At 39.5% G+C, this 11293-nt stretch overlaps 2 non-coding genes across 2 annotated transcripts; both read right to left on the bottom strand.

The window, feature by feature from the left end:
- Positions 1-6606: 6606 nt before the first annotated feature.
- Trnag-ucc lies at positions 6607-6678 on the bottom strand. The gene has a single exon. It is a non-coding gene; the product is annotated as a tRNA-Gly (tRNA).
- Positions 6679-11107: 4429 nt separating this feature from the next.
- On the bottom strand, positions 11108-11181 carry Trnan-guu. Its single transcript has one exon. It is a non-coding gene; the product is annotated as a tRNA-Asn (tRNA).
- Between the last annotated feature and the right edge of the window lie 112 nt (positions 11182-11293).

Below are 11293 nucleotides of genomic sequence, written 5' to 3'. Positions count from 1 at the left end.
CGTTTAAGTCAAATTGATGAAGGGATGTTGGGTAATACTTGTCGACATGTACAAAAGAAAAAAGAAGAATACTATAGACATTTTGACATGGAGTCAGAATTTATAATTAACATTGGTGAAAGTAGCGAATCCGAAAATTCATCATTTGATTTTTCAAGTAGCGATACAGAATCATTATAAATAAATAAACTAAATTACGTAATAACTGTACTTTAAACAGCCGTATACAACCCCTAAATAACTGTATTTGTACCCGACTGTACCTCTTGTCACGCACACAAAGTCACTGTATATGTACAAGGGTTACCCACACATAGGGCCGCGCGCACGACTGAGTTGAACTTACTATAATCTGGAGAAATATTACATATTTGTTACGGTTATACTTACCTATTTGCTTGATCGATTCGACAGACGACTAAAATAGGGCTGATTTTAATTTGTCTTTGACACCAATAAACCCTAACAAGAGTCTGCCTACAGAAAAGGGTTTATGTAATCTTGTAAGAAAGGAAATAATTTAAGCAAGTATTTACTTCGTACTTCGTATAACCCACATTAAAAAGTAGATTATTTTGCAACATTGCAGTATTGGCAGTAAGTACTTATTGCCTATGTTCAAAAAATGAAGATGCAGCACCAAAAAGTGAGTAACCATACGTTTTGAAAACGAGCAACAGCTTCAATTTGTCGTTCATAAGTTAAAGGAAGCTACGAAACAATATTTATTGTACAAATACGAATAAATGACGTCAATGCACACGAGTCGAGAATACACATTTCCGAATCAATGAGCACTGAGCAAGTCACATCTTGAGATCACGCCGACTCGGCACAAAGGAAGCTGATGTTTTAAACCTCTTTTGATAAGAACCTTATGATTGTAAATACTTACGATGGTTGCGGCTGATTAACTTAACAAAGGATGATGATACTTTTTGGGGATATCATACATGACCGCGTTATATTTTTGCTTGTCAAATCTAAAACAGCTTTTCATTTTTTCCCGTCTGCTGTTGTTTATTACTTACTCGTTCGTCATGAAGAGAAAACTAATTGGTATTTGTTGTAAGCGCGTAAAACACGTCTTGCGAGTGTTAATTGGAAACTCGCGAGTCATAAGTTGCAGACAGTTGCAGACGGGTGTTTTTTTAAAATACCTTGATTAAAACTGTAAACATTTCTGCGAATGCATAGATCTTGTGTGGAAAAAAAAAGAAAATGTAGCAAAAAATCCCGTAATATTTCGTTAGAACGACATTACTCGATTTTAGCGGGATTCGTCAATACGTGTGGCTCGTATCAAAGCGAGCACTTTGTATCATAAGCAGGTTTGTTACGAGAGCTAATTTGGAGCGGTAGTGACGTCACACGACGTGATATGACGTCATGTCTATCAAAGCTCGGCTAATTATCGCCGTATGGAGCACTCTGAGTATGAAGTGGGGAAGAATGGAGTCTTTTATACTTTGGTACCAGGGCGACATGTGTGTCTAGGAAGTCTACATGATGTTGCTGTTGTGAAAACTGAAGTGATGCGTGACGTTTGTACTTTGAGGTAGATTGGACTGCCTCGTTGGTCTAGCTGTCGCAAATGCGGCTGCTGAGCACGAGGTCTCGGGTTCGATTCTCGAGTCGGGCCGAAATCGCTTTGTGGGTTTTAGAAGACTTTCACAAAGCAACCCGGAGCCTGGAAGCTGGTGATTGATACACCCGTGCATCGGAGAGCACGTAAATGTCGGTCCTGCGCCTGATCTCTCTCCGGTCGTGTCGGATTACCGTCCCATCGGGCTATGAGAGTTAAGGAATAGTGAGTGCACCTGTGTCTGCGCAAATGCTCGTGCACTATAATATGTCCTGCGCAGCTGGCTGATCTCCTTAAATGAGAACAGCCGCCGTGGCCGAAATCGGCCGTGGACGCCATAGATTGGACTTAATTTCTTTTCCTACTTTTAAAATGTTACATGAATTGGCATTTGGCCAAAATGCAATGATTTTTGTTGAGACGATATCAGATGTTGATGCCAAACTCTCAACTTAAGCGAATTTCTGAAAATTCTATACTACACAAATTGTGACTAAAAAACTCATTATAATCTAAATTATAATGTATATTATCTTCATGAATTAATATTTAATCACATTAATTTACTATATAACATTGTCCTTAGACCTAACCGTCAACTTTTTCTTGCTAAACAAAACGAGTCTTGTCATTTGTTACATCTCGCGAGTTTTTCCTGAAGACTACAGGCAATAGTTATAAGTGGGCAGTCGAAGCGGCGCGATCAAAGGCGGCGCGGTGCGGATCAAAGGCGCGGTAATGGCTTTTTAGTGGGGTGCACCGGAGGGGGTGACTTCAAGTAGTTAGGGCGAATTGGTCGACGATATGACGCGAGATAGAAGGTACACTTGCTGTTTAGTGAAGTTTTGTAAGTATATCATTAAGATTAGTGGTGCTTTTACTTACATGTAAATAGCTCACGTTTAGGTAGATATAGTGTTTTGGTTATTTCACGCAAAATATCAAATGAACGTCAATCACGCTGATATTTCATAATCCTTTAATATCAGGAGCACAAGTACTTATAGGAATTCCAACTAGGAATTACATCCTATAAGGAAATTATCATTCTCCATTTGGGAAGAAACTTACAAAGAAAGACTTCAACCCACATTTTTAAAACTGAATCACAGTAACGTGCTAGGATTCACAATGCAAACAGAAATGCAGAAATCAACAAAAAGGTATAAATAAATAAATATAAAACTCCAATGTAACTTCGGATGTGTGTCGTGCTCCGTGGCCGGTGCGTCGTCGTCGCGCGTCCCGTAATGAGTGTCAGCGGTGTCTCGCTCAGTGACCGACACCGCGGACACTACAGCATAGTCATTATTCAGTTATTTAGTACAACGTTATTTGTTTATTAATGTTAAATAAACCGGTCTTTATGCATTCTGTTTTTTCAGTAATAGATGCCCAAACTAACTTCACATGAGGGTGTCATGATTGTGAACCAAAGTTAGTATGTCAGAAACACCAGTTAAATTGAAGTGCCCACATAGACTATAATCTCCAACTAGTCAGCATTTAAACCTACTTCTTCTTCTTCTTTCGTGTCGATGATATGTCATATATTGAGACTACACTATCATCATCATCATCATCAGCCTATCGCAGTCCACTGCTGGACATAGGCCTCTCCAAGTGCACGCCACTGAGATCTATTTTAAATAGACTACACTATGTCAGCCCAATACTACTAGTCCTATACAATCAATGCTTTCTTAGAGCCTTACACTAGCTTCTAACATTGCAGGGCTGGCTGGCAACAGCTTGGTCGCACAAAGCGCACCACTACATCGGTGAGAGCTCACTCATGCAACATATTTAAAACAAAGAGTAAATAGCAAAATCTCAAGAAAGAGTAGATACTACCAAACTTGATCACCTTAATAAATGATTAACTCGTCAAATTGAAGCCTAACTGGCAACAGCTCAGCCGCACAAAGCGCATCGGTGAGAGCACAATCATGGACTATGAATTTAAAGATAGAGGAGATTCTATCAAACTTGATCACCTTAACGAATGATTAGCTCCTAACATTGAAGCCTGGCTGGCAACAGCTCGGCCGCACAAAGCGCACCGGTGCGGTGCACGGAGAGAGCTCACTCATGAATACACACGACGGTCACAGACGCCGTGTTTACGTCTACAGATTAGCGGCCGCGTCTTGCTGCAAGTGAGGAGTCTTATTCTGGAAGACGAAGAAAACAAAAGTACCTGTAGTAATTTGAATGTCGAAAACAGCATTAGCTATAAGAATTGGTCAATAAGCGATGCCACTATTTCAAGATGGCCAACTTGCTTAGCTATAAGCAAGGCAGCATTCATACCGCTTGACACCTAAGACTAAGCAATGAATAGGCAAGAATTGTGCCATAACTTAACACAACTGGAATCTTTGCTTAACATGGTTTCAGTATTTTACACGGATTTTGTAACACCTATAATTCCGTATCACAACAACATTATTTCCCTCGACGCAAGTAACCAATTTATCCTAATGCAACCAAGGTTTAAAACCTCCTCATCCCGAGTCCTGTTCGTAATAGGACCTCAGCCGCGGGCGCGACCCACATCCTTTCACCGCATTTGCGCTATCTCTGTTTGCCATCGCAATCGCCTTGAGACGCTCTGAGGAAGATCATATCGCACTGCTCCATGTATCATGAGGGAATATTCAACCAATCTTGTTGGGCACTGCCAAGGTCAGGTTTTATTGTGGCTGGGTGCTTTGAATTGTACTGGAAAGCATTTGCATGTGAATGGTTCAAAAACAAGCGAAAATTGTCCTATAAGTAACATCATTGAATGTTGGTAAACATCAAGCAAGTCCTGGCAAATGTTGGTTGAAGTTGATAAATACACATCTGAAAGGAATGCTGTCTATCTGTATTGCTCAGAAGATTGTCTATCGATTATCAGTGTTTACTGACAGACTTAGGACAATCATGTCTATATTCTAGACCAAGTAACTGTATCAAAATGCTAAACAAGAATTACCAGTAAAAATAAACCTTAAGGGTGTAATTAGAAAAAAGTAAAATACCAAACATATATGTAAATAAAGCGAAAACGAATAGATACATAGATACTTGGGTACCTAGTTAGTACCTACTTCATTCCTGCATAGGTTCGCTTAGAAATATTCGTAGTAAGCAGCTCAGAGTCTCGCTCAAAGTGAGAATATATTACCTGGGTCGTAAGCAACGCCGTCTGCAAGACAAGACGCCGTAATCCTCCCGGTGCAGAGGGAACGAATGAATCAACTAAATACTTCATTCGTTCGTTCAATGCGCTTTTAAACTGAGGTTGCTTTGAGTGCAATGGTAAGCAGATTTTTTGTATCGCATTTTCCTAGAGATAGGCACCTATCTGTTAATGTGATTTGCTCTAGAAGTATCTAAATCGATGTTTTCGTTCGTAATTTTTGACTTGGATTACATGTTATAGGTCTTCTTCTATGTCTTCTAGTTTTTCATGTTTAACAGTTGCTCACATTTTCACTTCGCGTTTTTTTTATACAACCTGTCATACTAGCCACCATATAGCCATATATCTATCATCCACTCCATTTTACCTACGACAAAATGCCCTGTATTTTCTGCCGTAAAACCAGCATTTCAGATCCCACTAGAGAGGTACAGTCGGCCACACAACTCGCCGCGTCACCAAGCATCGTGCCAACTGGAGTGCCAATTAGTTTCCTACCTCCGATAACCTCTGACCTTCGATTATGACACGAGTAAATAAAAACTCCTTTGATAGTAAAACCGTAAAACTGAACGTAGGTTGTAAGTGAAAGTTTTTTTTTTTTGGACTCAACATTTTAGATGCGTGATTGGGAATTTGGGATTTATGCTGAAAACGGATTTATGGTAAAATCAGTATGTGATATTGATTGAAGAATATTACGAGGAGGGCAGAAATAGGTACAATAGTAAACACTCATATCTTTGGCCTGCAGAGACAAAAAAATACGTGACATTTAATATCTTTGGTGATGACAAAAAGAAACAAAGCAAATAGCCTCTAATAAGGCAAAATCAAACATTATTTCTGCTCGTCACCGTCCTACCCCAAGCGTCGGCAATGGCTGCCAATAGATACCGAGCCCATTATTAGTTTCCACATATTAAACGCAGATACCAATATTTAGTTTGACTCCCTCACCCTCCGAACACCCGATAACTCGCCTACAAGACAATCATACACAATTACTGACGAAAACTAACACAAAATTACCATTTGCACTCTATTCTAGTTAAAATCACCCTTATATCTATGTCCTTAAGGTGGTCTATATATTTCTGATGTGTGTTAAGACCCTGATATTGACAGAAGACACAATTTCCGTGGCTGCAAACACGGTACTCCACACAATTTGTTCGTAATTGCAACGTGCTACACGAAATACTGTGACGAAGTCTTATGAAGCTAATTCATTTAGTTCCAGACTTAATGCAACGAGCTATGTTTAGTCTACAATTCTAGATAGAGCTACACAACATCTTGTAATAAGAGACATGCCTATTACATAATATGTCTGCAATTACAAGCAGACTTGATTTTTTTTAATACTATCTGATATTCGTAAAATGTCGAAGTTTTTACATAATATACATCCCATATTATTATAAAAAGCTAATTAAGAAATAAATATTATGCACATACTGAATGAATGCTAAATTAAAGCGGTACCTATGCCCATAATTTTATGTGTGACAAGTAGCGCCATCTACCGGCAACTTTAGTAAATGTGCTACATATCTAATTTAGATCGATTGGTGACGCGGATCAATAAATTAAATTCTGTTTATTTACAAATATATTTTTTTTATATGTCCAATGTTTGTGCTTTAATATGATACAAAAAATATCCATTATTTGGAAAAAATGTGAGAACTATTGAACAAAGAAAAATTGTGGAAGTAGAGACAATATCTAAAGAAGTACGAACCAAAATGTAAACCGTAATGACTTTTAGACTAGCAAATGAAATACTTTGTTATTTCTAAGATCGAAAAGACTGCAAAAAGTGTGCGTCGGCCGGGAATCGAACCCGGATCAACTGCTTGGAAGGCAACTATGCTGACCATTACACCACCGACGCCACATGCTGATTGGAGGAAATAACTGAACACATCAGCTGATCAATGCCAATTGCTACTTCTATTGCAAAATGCATTTGCATTTGCAATGCAAAGGTAATATGCGTACCCAATTCTGAAGTCTAAAGGAATCGCAGGCAGAAACTATAAAGTTAGTATATAAAGTTGTATTTTTGATATTATTAATACAAACATCGTGATACCTATGCCCAATTACTTACTAGGTGTTTATATATAACTCTAATATATTTGGTTTTACCACAGGTTTTACTTACTTCAGGTGAAGTTGTAATAACTTTAAAGTAAAAACTTTTGAAAAAAAATGCTGGTGAATGATTACATGGAACGACGAATTTATCAGTAAATACATGACGACTACAATTACGACCCAAATTCCGCAATAAATGTGTTAAACCGATTCGAACAATAACATTCTGTGATCTATAAATATTTTGAGGCAGCTCCCGCGATAACCAGATGATTAAATTCATTCATTTCTGATAAGTACGCAAATAGAACGATACGACATATCAATGAGTTCTGTTGTTTTAAATACTTGATTACTTTAAAATAGTGCATTATCAGTGAAACGCAGACATTCCAGGCTAGACAATTATCTAGTCACGTGGAGCTGCACAACTCATTCATACTAATTAATTGGGGTTATCGCCGACCTAGCGTACACGAGTGGCGAACTACAAACGCTATTGCCTTTGTGACATCCGTACTTGTCAACTAAAATAGTTGATTATACTTTAAGGCTAGACTATGTAGCCACCGTTGCGTAAGTGGCCCGGCACTTATCGTGGCAGAGACGTCAAACGTCGGCGCATCACTATCAAAGCTAATTAAACTTGCAATGACACTACAACGCATCTTAACTTAACCCGACGGCGGTCGCGGTTAGACAATGCGGCCGCGAGGGTGCGAGGCGCACGGGACGGGGCGGGGGGCGTCGAGTGCTGCCGCTGTAATCAGGGCTAATAGAAGCGCGTATGCTTTGATCTGCACCTCAAAGAGACGAGGGCCAAACTCGCGAGACGAGCGCCGCGATCACAAAAATTTAGACGCGGCGCGCTCAGCCGGAACTGATTCCGGTGACGTGATGCAGCCTGCCGAGAATGCATATGTGACGATGACGGACATACTAATTGTGAACATCTAGATATAGCTGCAGCACACATGACTTCAAAAGCTCCGTATAGATGGGTGTCTATTAGACACGAATTATGAAAATCAAAAACGAAACAACAGCATAATTTGTTCAAAGTAACGAAAACTTGTGACAGGTGTTCAAGATGCTGCTGTCTCTATTACCGATATAAGTACAAAAATCAGACAACGTCAGAATTAACGGCTTCATAGATGAGAGAACTTTCTTATTAATCACAGAAAGCTTGAAAACATAAATACCACTGAGGTGTACAAAGCGACAGGAAGATATTCTTCTTCTTTGTAATGTAGGTAACTATCCCAAAATCAAACTGAAAAAAACTTGTCCTGTCTACGGGCTTGTAGCGCTATCGCATCACAAGGTAAGGCACGGAACCTCTGAAGAGTTTAAGCGTCGCACTGCAATATTGTTTTCTTTCGCTTTGGCGCACGACGGCGCGGGCGGTGCTGGTGGCAGCTAATTGATTCTTTTGTGCCCTAACTGCGGGCAGATCGCATCGGCCGTGCGTGCCCGCGCCATTCATATTCACCGCTACAACTCAGCTTTAATTGCTTTTCTTATTTGTGCACAATGAGCACCCTCGTCATACTCGTCTCGTTGTCTTGGAGACAAGTGTACGCCGCTACTGCTAATTGTGGATGTTTGATTGGAATTGGGATTTTTGCTTTCTCTGTTAGAGGGCTGGACTCATTCGTTTATGCAAAAGTAATTTTAGAAACGGAATGAATTAAGAACACAATTTGACAGCTGAAGTAGGAAGGTATGCAAGAAACCTATCTTGTGGTATCAGCCGTGCAAAAAGTTCGCTCACCCTAAATAGGTATAACATACGAACATGTCTACCAGCTTGTAATACAAGGCATAAATCACAAAAATTACAAAATAATAATATCACTTCACTATCAACGGTGAGTTTACGATATTGAATCATGAACGATCACTTTAATCCGAAGATATAAAACGACAAACAGTGTATTTACTTAACCCGTCGCTATCGCAGTTTACACGTGTTAACAAATACGGGATGTGCCGGTCAGAATGACCATAATCCACTTATTGACGATATTATCTCGAGTAAACATGAATATTTCGGCAGTGGTCCTCGACAGTGATTGATACAATCGCATATATTTGTTCAGGGCCCGTCCTAACTGATAACGAAGCTTGATTTTTTATTTTTATTCCAATTGAGCTAGTTTTGAGTTAGGGGGCGATTTCCGTTACGGCGTGGTGACTTTTTATTTTGTGATATGATTTAATCTGACATGAATATCTTTCCAAAATTCATTATAGCATATACATACTTTTGCCAACTACTACCCAAACACGGAGTATTGGGCCACAACGATTGAGAAACACCAATTGCTCCACATTGTCCAAAATCTGTTTACTTAAATCCTACTTAACAGAAAACAGTTACACCAAACATTAACCTTGACACCCATAAATAAAGGGCAAATATACTGAAATCAATAGAAACATTAACGCGTCAGCAGCGCAGTTGGAACGCGGTGCGCCCGCGCCACTCGCCGCTACCAAAACAAACTGATAGAATTATTATCGACATAGCGCCCTCTTATTTTACAATTATTTAGTAAATCCCACTAATGTATGGTGACGTTCACAGAAACCAGACTGCTGAGCGCAATATATTTGTCGACGAGCCAGTTAACGGCCCATGAAATATCGATACATCTGTTAAAATAAACGCTTCGGGAAAATTATGATAGTCCGGGTACGGCAGACCCGTTATTGCGCAATTCTAGGTTAATTATGCTCCCATTTCTAGCCATAAATCCCATTCGATGCACTGAATCTTCGATTTGAGGTGATTGGGGCATCCCATCGCCATGATAAATGCATCCTTACTTCATAAACTAACTCTAAAAACAATTTAAACAATAAACCTCATCGACCACATACGATGAAAGTACACAATCGCCAATCATTAAAATTTATATCCCAAACGAGATTTTTGTGGATAATTCGATAGAATTTAAAATCCGACGCACATAGAGTGCAAATACGAATTTTTGCTTTATTAGAGTGTGTTTGTTCGTAGCCGATTGCTGGGGCTAGGCTAAATGTGATGTAAACTAACAATTCCATAGTCACCGTATGTAGGCAGCTGAATAATGCAGTCGGCCAGATGACGGCAGCGGCCGACTGTGCATACATTCCTAACGCATGCTGTGATGCGTTCAATAGTTAGACTAAACTAAATAGTCTGCCTAAATTATGTTTGTGGTTACATATTTTAGTGACATTTTTATGATGGAAAAATGATTGTTTCAGGTAATAACTCCAGTATCTAGTGGTTAGTTGTGTTGTAATAAACGACCATATGTATGGGGCATCATGTGGAGATATTCGTAGCATTTCTTATGTGTTTGCAGCCGGGGCTAGGTCAGTTTTGTAATTATCAATACCGCTTTCTTTGATCACACTTGTGTATGTCTCCTAACGTATTGGATATTGTTTTGTGAATGTGTGATGTTGCATTCGCCGACCTTGTTTTCATGGCCTTTTTAAGTGTCATCAGTACTTATCTTGACGATGTATTTGTGCGGCTTGACGCTCTACACTAATAACTGCATTCCTTAAAATCTATGAATGTGAAAGTCTATGACATTGCAAGCTCTAATTTTATAAAATACACCACATCAAACTAAATAATATTTTCTCCATTATTCAAAATACAATTCAAACCGCGCCAACCGTTGCCGAAGTTTGACGGACATGGCCGACAAGTGGCGACGCCTGGCGGGCACGGATCGTGGCGCGGTTGACGGCTTGCAATTTCCGAACTGTCACGTCTGCGATCTGCGAGCGACTTCCTCGCGTTAAATATCGTACTGTTGCGTTTTGGCAGCGAATAATGTGTATTTGTGAGCCATTATCGAACGTTCTCGAATGTCTGCTGATGGTGACAGCTGCATGCGTTCTCTATTTAGACGAGGCGATTAATTCCAGACAGTTTAGTCATTCATGAGTTTACCTAGTATGATTTAGCTGAGGAGAGAAATAAATCCTACTAAATTAATCCTACAACGGTAGACAAACTGAACTCACGTAAGTATTTTAACTTAGAATGAGCGATCACTATTATGTAAATTGCTTCTACCTAGGTACTACATGAAAAAAGTTTACAGATGAAGCGCCTACCATATAATTCATAATCCCACAAAAAATGTTCTTTATTGGAATAACAGGAATAGCCAAACGAGCCAAAGACTGCGAAAGAGCGCAAAAAGAAACGCCCCCGGGTGGGCTCGAACCACCAACCTTTCGGTTAACAGCCGAACGCGCTAGCCAATTGCGCCACGGAGGCTGTTGTGTAAGCGCACGAAATAGTTATTTAATATAGGAGAGCACGTATAGCGAATGACAAAGATAGAAATATCAATAGAAGCGTCTACCTGAGTTTAATGAAAACCTGTTTG

Source organism: Helicoverpa zea, chromosome 12 (assembly GCF_022581195.2).
Source record: "Helicoverpa zea isolate HzStark_Cry1AcR chromosome 12, ilHelZeax1.1, whole genome shotgun sequence".
NCBI lineage: Eukaryota > Metazoa > Arthropoda > Insecta > Lepidoptera > Noctuidae > Helicoverpa > Helicoverpa zea.
The sequence above is the reverse complement of the archived record's forward strand: the minus strand, read 5'-3'. Positions and strand labels throughout refer to the sequence as shown.